This window comes from Manacus vitellinus, unplaced genomic scaffold (genome assembly GCF_001715985.3).
Source record: "Manacus vitellinus isolate BGI_N305 unplaced genomic scaffold, ASM171598v3 scaffold_7_pilon, whole genome shotgun sequence".
NCBI lineage: Eukaryota > Metazoa > Chordata > Aves > Passeriformes > Pipridae > Manacus > Manacus vitellinus.
The window spans coordinates 13,874,230-13,886,923 of record NW_021940813.1 but is presented as its reverse complement, the minus strand read 5'-3'; positions in this window follow the sequence as shown (position 1 = coordinate 13,886,923).

Here is a 12,694-nt window from a genome sequence, read left to right as displayed (position 1 = left end):
GCTTTACGATAGTCTTCAAGCAAGCTTTGCATCTTCAAACATGCAGAAGTGTCTTCCTGCCGTGCCTTAAGGCATGGTACATACATAATTACGATCTAATAATTAAGTAATTAAGGATAATAATGTCTAAAAATTCATAAGAAAGGGATAATTACAACTTAAAGCCACAGGACCATCACATGGAGCTTAGAGGAGACGTCTGGCCAAATGCCACATAGCCCAGATTCACAACCTGCTCACAGAAGCAATCTGGTCAAATGTATCTTGACCTCAGGGAGAAGGCCTGTTCTTCTCTCATCCAGTACTATATGAATAGTCCAAGGGACTACCCAGGCTTAGAAAATGTATGGAATTAGGAATGTTCTGAATCTTCTAGGGCCTTTGCTACAAGTAACGTTTACTTCTCTGATTTTAATTGCCTTTTACTATTGAGGGACAAAAGCAAATACAGTAAACACATTTCAATAGATAATTACTTAGGAATCTTTCTGCCAAGCTGGACTTCACAGGCAGAAAATTTCTCTGGCATGCATAACACCCCACCCACCATTATTGTTGCTACAATAAAGAGCACTCAGCGTTAGAGGAAGCAGAACAGAGCAAAAACTCAGATGAGACAGAGGACGAGAAATCCCACCAGGATGTAGATTCATGAAGAATCATAGTGACTGAGCATGTCTGCTTCCCCAAAGAGACACTATCTCCTTAATACAATCTCACAGATGATCCCCAAGGCTGGAAAAGTAGGCAACACATGAGACAAACTCATCTGGAGAATAGTTAGCATGCTAAGTGTTTCTACTGTCCTTTTGTCCTTTTGTCCAATTTTTAGGAAAAAGAACTTCTTTCTGGTCTAGTTGAATTTTTAAAATTGCAAAAGAAATTTAAAAGGAACGATCAGTCCAGGTGAAACTGATCCTGCTGATGTCAGTGGAAAGGTCCCCTTTATAGCTCCAACTTCACAATTAACACAGAGGTTGAAGGATTGGTATGTATCACGAAAATCAAGAAAAAATTGACCAATTAATAAAAAACACAAGCATTATGAAGTATATAGGAGCTTTTTGATCTAAAATTCTGAGAGTATGTTTGTAAATTTATACTTTGAAGGCTGTCATAAAGGTGATGAACCCACAGTTATGGCTTATGGTAACAATGTCAACAAATCTCATATTAAATATTGTCAGTAGGTGTTTTTCAGACTGTAATCATTTAGGGCAGAGGTACCTTGTTCTCAAACTGAGCAGTCACTGTCAGTCAATACACTATGGTGAAGTTCAAGTTTCTGTTTGGCATCATCAGGATCTTTGAATAAAACAGACATTTAAATAAGAAAATAAATGATGGGAACTGAGCTGTATGTTCTTTTTAAACACTTCTGAAATTTTTTTTTTGCTCAGAAATATTTATGTTTCTCTTAAAATCAGTTCAAAATCCCTACAAGAATTATTTTCTTGAATACATTGAGAGTCACACTTCCTCAGTGTTTCTACCAAAAAAGAAAGTGCTTTTCCCTCTTCTTTCAAACTAGATGTCTGCAGCCAGACTTTTCTCAAAACATATAGAGGATTTTTATAAAGGATGGCCCAAAATCTTTTGTTGTTGCATGGACTATGTGTAAGAAATGGCTAGTACATATTTTAAATTCAAAAGATGATACAAAGGAGAGGAGTCCTCTTCAAAAAGTGGATAATGTCATTCAACTAATCTTCTGACTTACATTTCATTGTCTGCACACGACTGTCCCATAAGGTCTTCTCTGTCACTCTGTCTCCATTTAAGCTTTAAATACCATTTTTCGAGCAACATATAGAATTTTTTATGAAGTAATCTGCAGTTTGCATATATCGACAGTGTCCTTTTAATAAAGGATATATATACTCACTGGAGAATGTGTTTTCTCATATCCTTTCTAAGAATTCTACGTTACACATCACTAGTACCAGTTTGCCAAAATATTGAACTTCTGACTTTATATGAGATCATTTTACCTTTCCTCACTTTTCAAAGGGATGGATGAAAACAGCAATATTGTGATATCAAAGATCATTGCAAATTACACACAAATGTATCTCCTATCATCTGTTACTGGACTGTCAGTTTCTGGCTTCATGGCTAAATGGCAGAGCTTTGTCTATAGTCCCAGACATCACTGAAGTCTGTTTATAACAATGGAGAAAAATAGCTATATAAACCTAGATTATATATGTAAAATACATTGTTATTTATACATAAAATGCTTACAAAAGAGTTGCAGAGTAGCATCAAAGACAATTATGTAAATGTTCACAGGCCATTTTTCTGATACATTACGAACACTGTTATTTTTTGTAAATCAAAAAAGTTTCAAAAGACAAAATACATTTTACATGTCTTTCACTTATACAGCCAAATCAGATAAGAAATGTTTTCCATTGCTAACCTGGGCCAAGAATGCTAACTAACAGCACAGTTCACAAGGGTCTCACTGAAAATAGCTATTCTAAATATGTCGTTAGATTAGGCTGTCTAAACATTTGTAAAAGCTCAAGAAAAGCTATCTGGAAAGACTGTCTTTCATTTCTAATTGTAATATTTTCATAGGGTATGACTTTTATTGGCTACCACATCTAATCTCCATTGAGTCTGCTTCCCTTCTGCTAGTACTAAGGATTAAGCAATAATTCTCACCATCCTGAGACATACAGACCACACCAATTAAACTGTAGCACAAATAGTGAAGTTCTGATTACTGCTTTGTCTTTTGGTTGGAAGTATTGAGCAAACTTAAAGATTGCCCTAAACTTCTTAGCAAGAGAATTAGGACTGCAGATATGAATATGGGAAAACTGTGTTCCTGTGTTCTGATCATCCTATTCACCCATTTACTATATAGAGATTATAGGAGGGCTAAGCAGTCAGATGCTGCAATACAACATCTAGGTCACCCTGCTGGAACATGTACTGTCAGGGTCACAGCTTTTCCCCCCAGGTTGCTCTCCATGGGTGGCCCCTGTGCTCCCCTAACAGTGTGCTGGCATGCAGCCCCACGGAGATAAAAGAGTGGAGAGCATTGGGTCCTAAATCATTTCCAGCAGGTGGGAAAACAGATCTGATAGATGACATTGAGCATGTAAATAATAATCTTGTAATATAAACCTCTTCTGTGGGCATTTTTCTTTAAAGCACAGCAGTGTCAACAGTACTCAGACACTGAAGAGGAAATGAAAGCAGTAAGCTGTCAAAACAGCAGCACGTTGTTCTGCTCAGCCACAGACTTCTGTTGTTTTTATTAAGTGCAGCATCTCACATACTTGCAAATCTTGTCATCTTGCCGTTCGCCGCAAATCTTGTCATCTTGGAGTGCACCAGAGTGCCTTTTTTGCAGAGCTGAACAGAAGCTTCAAGGAGAGTTGAATACAGATTTACCAAGATACACACTGCCAGGCTTGGTATGAATAAAGGTATCAGAGCTGGAATACAGTGAGACCCAAACCTGAAGTTTAATGTACAGAGTTTTGCGAAACTAGGAAGGACCACACTGAACTGGGCTGAGGGGTTTCACAAATGTTCAGTGAGCTGTTCAGGCACAGACGGGTCTGTGGTTAAAGTCTGTAAGCTTTAGGTACTGTTGCCATCTGAGAGACAGACAATAAGAACAGATATAGAAGGGTGTCTTTTCTCCTCACTTCCAACCTCACAGACACAAACAAGGCAGCGTGACAGACTCGGAGTATTCTTAATGTTGCTTTACAGCTCACTTGGAGTGAGCGAGGTAATTTTGGACAATGACTCACTACCATAGGAAAACGTAGCATCTCCTTCAAAAGCAGTGTGTGTGTGTCAGCCCTACCAGAGAACTGCAGTTCTGTTATGTGCTGCTTCTTGGGTCTGTGCATATATAACCATGCACAAATGTTCACATGTGCTCTGAACAATCACATCAGGGTAAATGTCAATGCAGTCTTTCCAGCTTTGGCTGTGGGAGCCTAGCAGTCTTGTGCATTGAAAATCTGAAGCCTGACTTAACCACTGAAAGGCCTTGCACTGAGCCAAATCACTCAGTATTTAAGGGAATGATTGATACCTATGATTGGATTTATTTCCTCTAACTTTAGACTTTTGCAAACAAGTATACATGTATATCAGACCAAGTGCATGCACATGCTTTGAAATGAGGACTGTGTTCTAGTGAACCTGTTTGCCTCCACTGACCCTACAGTGAGTCCAGGGTGACTAGCTCAGGTGTGGATGGATTCTGTCTTCACAGTTGCAGGCAACTCCTTCAGTTGTCATTCAGCCATGTAATAGAATCAGAGCATTTTCCAGATGCATTTTTCCTCTGCTTCTCATATACTGCCTGGAAAATGTCAATTTCCTAGAAACATTTTAAATTATTATGCCAGGAGCCAATAACTTACCACTTGCGGAATTCAAAAAGTATCCCATCTGGGGTTGTTGCTTCATGAAAATTGAAATATTCATGTCTTTCTGTCCTCAAGATGAAATAAGGTCTTCCAAATTTTTCTGCAGGTCCCTTAGGCTTTTAGATATTCTGTCAATTTTTAAAATAACTTCTAATAACCCCCTTTATGCCTTAGTTGCTATCCTCTATCATTCACCTCTAGCAAAGGATTTCCTTTTACATCAGTTTACTCCCTATTTTATTCGATCTCTTTGTTTTGGCATAACATATTGCTTTCATTTTTGGAAGCTTCCTTCCATTATTAATACCACATTTTTTTTCACAGTCACACATCTTAACCATGCAGGCAGCAGTGGGGATTCCTTAACAGTAAGGAAACAGCTTTTGTTCTATATTGAACGATGCTGCACTACTGATGGGAGAAATAATTACATTCAGTAGAGGATATGGTTTACTATCTGAGATGTATAGTAGTCTCACTGGAGATGTTATTCTGAATATTCCAATACTCCACAACTTATTTTTTTTTAATGTTAGAAGGCTTTAGAAGTAGCTTCTTTTCAAATGTTAATCAAATTCTTGAGTGCCCTTTGCACATTTTTCTATTCTTTGCTCTTCAATGCAGGTGAGTTAATATTGCTATCAAATTATAACTTTGCACTAAAATGATTTTTGGTGTGTCAAATTCTCAATGAATAACATAGTAATAACCATTCATATGTTAATAATGCACACACATTCATTAACTACTTAACAAGTCAACAATTACTGCCTTTTGGGAGCTGCTAGTATCAGGAATATATCTACAGTAAATCAGCTGATGGAAATCCTATTAAATTACACTTGACCACATTTTCTACATTCATTTCTCTTGCTATGTGTAAGGAATCATTTGTTCTTGGTAATCACCTCTGACAGTAGGGAGAGAGGTGTAGTCCTTGAGTTCTGAAATTCTCTCTTTTATTCTATACCTTCCAAATCCCTATTTTTCCCCCTTTCATCCATTTTTTATGCCTGCAGTTAATCATTAATAAAAATGAAGGATATATCTCAGTAATTTCTTTTTCCCATCTCACATACTTTTAAGGTTAGGAATGCACAGGGAAACCTTTCAATTAACCTTTCAAAATAACTTATCTCTGTCTGCATTTAACTCCTAAATCAAAGCCTGATTCCTAAATGGCACTACAGACTCTAAATCCCTCCTCCAATCCCTCATTTGTGGACATCTATTTATGGTAGGTCTAACTTCTTTCATGCTTACCTTACAAATTGACTTTACATGCCACACAATCTGCACCTGAAGCCAAACTGCAGACTGTTGGTTTTGGCTCAATATAGTTGGCTGATCCCATTCTCCAGAGTGACTGAAGTCAGGGTATTACCCTACAGAACAGTACCACATCCTCCCAGAGGATTTATTCTTAGAAAGGTACTTCAGGTTAAAGAAATATCTTCCAGCTTCCCTATCAGATGAAGAGCACTGTTGATAGTGAAAACTGAAAGGACTTGACCTATTTGTTTTGCATAGTATTGCTTAATGATTTTGCTTTTCTTTACAATTGAACAATGACAATAAATCAACCCTATCTGGTTTGGCTTCTATTTGTGTTTTTGTTATCTGCAATTTTAAATCATTGTAAGTTATCTGCAAACTATTGTATTTTTACTGCAAAGAGGTAGGTAAGTCCAGTCACCATAATTTTTAAAATTTATGGGATCATGTTCAGTGCTTTTAAATATTTTAAAAAATTATCTTTAAAGTCACTCAAGTCCTGGAACTGAATTTTACATTACATGGTGCACCAAAGAGTGCTTATGGCAAATGGAATGCAAAATCCTTCCCTTCAATACGTCATGTCCACGATCAAACTAACAAAAATTAGACCAAAGGTAGCAGAAAGCAATCACCTTTTTGTGAAGATGCAATATAAAGAACATTGAGATGACAATTCTTTTTAAGACATTTCAGACAATAGTTTTAGCTAGAATATGCAAGAGTCTCAGAAGAAATTGTAAACCAAATCAAACCTGTTTCAGGTTTTGCTAAGGTAAGACTCTCCACCAACTTTTACTCAGCATTTTTAAAGCATTTATCTCTTGTAGATATGGTAATGTGCAGGGATGGAAGCAACACAGAGTGACTATTTTAAAAGATGAGGTGTATCTAAATATTATCAAATTCAAAATCCCCATGATATTGAACTTACCTCAAATACAACAGGTTAAAAGTGACCTGTTTTATGGTAACTGGAGTACTACTCAGCTACTTCCACTTACTGAATTCATGCATTCACAGAGGGCTGGGTTAGAAACTCAAGCTCTATTTACAAATGTGCATGGAGCTGTCATCATGCAAGAAGATATAAGTAAGTGCATTTGTGATTAAAGTGGTCTGCTACATCAGAGCCACCATCTTCTAACTCATTCATGACTGTGAGGTCATTCATGGATCACTGTGTTACTCTCACTCTTTGCCAGTTTAAAATATTTGCTCACTATGTTCCTATTACTTCACATGCCATGACCATTCTTCTAACAATTCAAAGCCAAGATCTAGCATACTGATTACAGCAATTGAATACAGTCCTGACCACTCAACTGCAGGCCTATTCATACACACCTGCACGATGCATTAATCTGTAATTTGGGGTGATTCACTAGGCCCAGCTTCTCATCTTTATTGTTCTTCTAATATGTAAGTAATTTGTAACCTATGCCAGTAAAGACGAGTTCTTTAGAGGTGCTACATGCTTGTAAAGACTGGCATTATCTTATTCCTCATCTGCCCTTTTTATGTGAAAGCAGCTAACAACTATATTTTATACTGCAAATGAGATTGATTTCTGATGCAAATCAAACCCACTGCCATAGATAGTAATGAATTCCCTTTTATGCAGCCAGCAGGAAGAAATGTATTACAAATGTGAAAGAATTATGAAACGCTGAGATTCTGCAAATCCTGAGGGCAACCCTTGACTGCAGCGACTAGAACAGGCTGTGTGGGGAACTGCTCCCAAGGGGAGGGCTTATCAGATGGGTGCGGGCTGCAGGATGTGGCCTTGGGTTCTCTCCAAGCCATGCAGAATGTACTGCTTTCAAAACCCAGACTGCCTTCCGCTGCTCTAGCACTGTGCTGAAACATCTGTTTTGTATGAGACAAAATCACTGACCAGCTATTTAACTCTTAGATGTGCCAGTTTAAAGGAATCATCCAGGCGATTTAAAAACAACTAGTTCAGTGAAATCTCATCTCTAATGGATGCGTATTGCCCTTTATTTATTGTTTCCATTCAGTTCCATGTAATTCCCTGATGCCGATGAAGTGCAGATTCTGAGTGACATTTTCCTTTTGGTTCTAGGGCACCTGTAACACCCACTCTCACAAGGACAATAAGAGTGGAGTCCATACTGCTGTCTTCCTCAGTGGAGGGCTCTAAATGGAGCCTCCATCCCTCCCATTTGCAGTAAGTTTGGATTATCACTCGCGTATTTGTGACCAATGTCCTTCTGTGAAGTGACTGAGACCAAATATACATTCTACATAGTAAAGTATTCCCTTACTACCTGAAAGCAATGTAGACAAGATATTGTTTGTATATATTATTAGATAATTCAGAATGAAGTAAATACACACTGCAGTCCTACTCTCTTTCCCTTTCAAAGTCTGTCTGTAGCAGCTTTATACATGAAAACATCTGATTACCATTAGCATCTGTAGTTAATCTTCCAGTTGCAGTCTGACAATTAACAAATCTACAGAAGCCAAATAATGAAGGAACAGTGAAACAACACACTTGAAATATCACATGAAAAATGGTACTGTTTGAACCGTCTGTGTTTAATTCTTTCTCCCAAATATCTACTCACTCATCTGTTCTCACATTAGTGCAATGGGTATGTATGAAGGCATTTGGAATGCCTCCTCACTTACCAGTCTATATAACTGACAACTTCACTCTTTTTTTTTTTTTTTTAATTCACACTAAATGGAACTGCTAAACTGATTAATCAGCATGAATAAAGTACTTTTCATTCACCAAAGGCATCAAAAGACCACACTCTTACTTGAAGGTGTTTTGAATCATTAGAGAACCCAGATGTTATTCCTAGAAATAAAAGTGCACACTTTTCTATGAAGAAGACAAAGTTTCTTCTCTCATCCAGTCCATTAATAAATGAGAGAAAGAAGTTCAGTCCTCTTGCTGGTGTGCTTTGACCTTTCATTATGCAGAAAGCAACGAAGCCCATTCAAGTCAGCTCCAGAGTTAATCCATGGTTGCCCTTTCAAGGAAACAAGTTCTTTTCAAATAAGTCACCTTTAGATTATTACAAGTGTCCTCCCATGCTCCACTCCAACACCTCAAAGTCACACTTACAAGGTTGGTATTAGGTCTCCCAATTCCTTTTGATTTTAAATCAGCGGAATTTGGACTGCTCTTGAGTGTTTTAGGTCAGTAGAGATATTCTAATCCCATAAAACAGAAGCCCAGATCCCATCAAACACTGTGCTGCTCTGTCCTGAATGCAGAATTTGGGAACAAGTAAATACCTTTTTCAATATGTTACCAAACACTGAGAATGTAGAACATTGCAAAATTAACATGTTTTTCATGTATAAAGGTGAAATACTTTACCATGTTATGTATCACACCCAGTTCAGTACATTCCTCTTCTACCACTTTCTTCCTCCCACAAAACTAGTAATCTTTTTACCTGTAAGAAAGTGGTGTGTGCTTGACTTCTTTGTCCAGCTTGAAGCCCAGGTAGCATGTGGCTAAGGATGAAGCAAGTAGGGAAATAAAATGTTGTTTACATACTTAGAAGCTAGGGTCTAGTTTGTAAGATGTCTAGGACCACTATTCTAAACCAGTTTCCTTTGTTCTTTGGAAGTTAGTGGGAATATCCTAGGTAAATAGAGTAGTAGTTGAGGAAGATTTCTACATTTGTAACATTCTGGCTGAAGTAATAATGGCAGCTGTATAAACATAATCTGGAAACAGAGAAAAAATAATTGTGAAAGGCAAGGTAGCAAAGAGGAAAAAACAGCAAAACAACTGGGAAATCTGGCCGAGGAGAGCAGTTTGAGGTTAATAATCAATACACTTCCTCAGGTACACTGAGTAGAAGTATTTAAGGCCCATTATGAAGGAATGAAGTCATGGGCAGAAGTTGCATCTTCTTTCTGTTTGACAGCTCCTGCACTACAAATTTTTCTCTGTATTCTCTAAGTATTTATGTACCTATGAACTCTGCAGAAGAAAACAGAGAATTTGAAACAAGAGACAAAGTAATAGTGTGTATGAGGAAATGACTTGTTGCTATCACCATTCAGACAGTGAAGCAAATTAAGGAAAACTTAGAAAAATTAAAATTTTAACCAATATTACACTTCACTGAAAATAGTAGGCTTGTCTTTAGAGATTACTGGAAAACAAGAAGAATCACCACCCTTGGACTGATATTCACTGGCAAATACTGCTCAAAGTGTTACATGACACAGTTTTATAACAAAAAAAAATTCTTTATAGGAATCAATACCAATTATGAAATCTCATCCATGCAAGTGATATGACTAGAACTTGAATAAATAAACCAATAAAAATATCCACCAGGAAAAGCAACAAAGTAAAATAATTTTTCCAGTGGGTGTTTACTTGGCTTACCCTTATTTGGAAATACTTCTAGTTAAGAGACAATTCCAGATGTACATAAGAAAAGCCTTTTATTTCCTTCCCTCCACCAAATAAAAAGACAGTGTAAGCATGTTTAAGTTAGACATTGATGTTTTCCAAAGTATACATCAACCCTCCCCAAAAGAAAAGCAATGAGAATTCTTTGGAACTTCCTGCAGTATTGTATAACAACCCCAAGGCTCTGCAGCTGAATGAAAGAAGCCCAGGTAGTTACTGGGAGGGACTGTCCCATTATTTGGCCACTTGGCTGTAATGAACAGGGTTGGGAGGTCAGCAGAAGACTGCCTAGCTTTAAGTGCTGACAGACATTTCTCTATCACCTTTTCCTCAGTGGAATGCTGATGCTGCTGCATTTGATCACTTTCTAATTCTGGTAGAGCTTTCTTCTCTTCAAAGTTAACAATTTAGGGATTATTCCTGGAAAGGTTGCTGCTGAGCTCATGTTGCTGCTGAGCTCATGTTCTTTTCTGAAGGCCTATTGAATCTAATATGCAAAGGAAAAGCAAGAACAAATCCTTGAGACAAGTTGAACTATCTTAAGAGAGAATCAAATTTCTTCTTAAGAGCTATAGAAAAAGGCTAAAAACTGTTCAAAGCTCATGCAGCTTTTCAGGGAGCCCCCAAAGCATTGTTATTTCATGCCCATGCTATTCTGCGATATATTTTCCTCATAGGACTCCTCATAGACTGCAGGAGGCTTCACAAGATGGTATTCTGTCCATACACAGCAACAATGAAAAACAGATTTCGAACTCACCAGAAATGCCTGGACAACAGTAAAGCAGGGGTACGGTCTTCCTCTGTGCTCACAGAGACTATTCAAATACATATGTCATGGTTATAGACATGACTTTTCCAGGTCTCTGCTGACTGACTTCAGCTACTTATGTCCATAAGCAAACCAACTGGAGCTCTGTGGGTGCCAGGCTGCACAGCAGTTACAGGACATGTTAAAAAAATCGTCTTTCAGCATGTGTGTTCTGCCTGGACAGGACAGCCTAGATGTTTTAACCAGGCAGTGAGAAATTCCAGAGCTAAGTTATGTGATTGATCATCCCACAGTTGCTTTGAATTGTCTTTTTCATCAAATATTTCATCAAAATACTGGAGTGATAATTTTACTGAAATCACAAAAACAAAATAACAGTGTACTTATTGTAGATAACTGCTTGTAGACCTTGCCTGCAGCACACTCTTTATTAATATACATTGGATGAAAGAGAAGAAAATAGAGTTTAAAATTAACAGTGGTAATGCGCTGTGAAACTTAATCCAATACTGCAGTCATACAATAAATGTATGCAGTGCATTCCAGTGCTCTTAGGTAGGGTTTGTTATATTTCAAAATATGTACACAACTCTTTAATGCCTGTCTACTTTTTCCACAGAAAAAAAAAAAAAAGGTGCCCACAAAACCCAGAGGTTTCAGAAAGGTTCTGGGTGTCAAAGCCTCAAAAGATATTACTAAAAAGTAATACAGGGCTAGTACATCACTGAAATAACAAAATGGCACATTATATTACACTCACCTGGCTTTTTCAGTCCATGAAGTTCAGATGCTGATGACAAGGAGAAATTATAGTTGAAACTTTGGAAAAAGGCTCTGGATAAAAAAACTCAATGAAACAATACAAAGCATTCCAATAGCTTGAATGATCTGAAATAGTCACCTTTGGCTGCCTTTCCAACTGATGGAGAGAAAGAGACACTTCAAAGCTTATTTGTCTTTTCTTAAACAACAAAAATACACCTAATAATCCTAAAAAGCACTCAACATATTCTGAGGAGCATCTGTGGAAACCAACTCTGCAACAGATGCTCTGATATGGACTTCTAAAATTTGGGCACATAAATACCATCTTAGTTTTACTGGGCATTTTACATCTGAGCATAGTCTACACACATTTAAGTGGAAGTTTCACAATGGAAAACATCAAAGAAACCATGAATAAAACTGAAGAGGAATGAGATTGAACATCTGCTTTACAGGACAGAATAGAACACAGAGTCTTTGAGGTTGGAAGGGATCTCTGAAGACTGCCTAAACAGGGGCAGCTACAGCAGTGCTCAAGGCCACATCCAGCCAGGTTTTGAGTATCTCCAAGTATGGAGGCTCCAGCACATCTCTGGGTAACCTGTTCCAGTTCATACAATGGCCAATCCCACTGTCCATGTCTCCAGCACAGATGTTGAATAATGCCAGTCCCTAAGGAACACCAATCATCACCGCTTTTCACTTGGACATCAAGCCATTGACCTCAGCTCTCGTTGGATGTGGCCATCCAGCCAATTCCTTGTCCACTGAGTGGTCCACCCATTAAATCCATGTCTCCAGTTTTGAGATAAGGATGTCATGTGGGGCAGTCCCAAATGCTCCAGGTAGATCATGTCAGTTGTTCTTCCCTGTATCCACTTCTGTAGCCTTGGCATAGAAGGTCACCAAGTTTGTCAGGCATGATTTGCCGTTGGTGAAGCCATGTTGGCTGTCACCAGTCACCTCCTTTTCCATGTGTCTTATCACAGCTTCCACGAGAATCTGCTCTATGATCTTGCCAGGAACTAAGGTGAGATTGACTGGCCTGTAGTTACCACA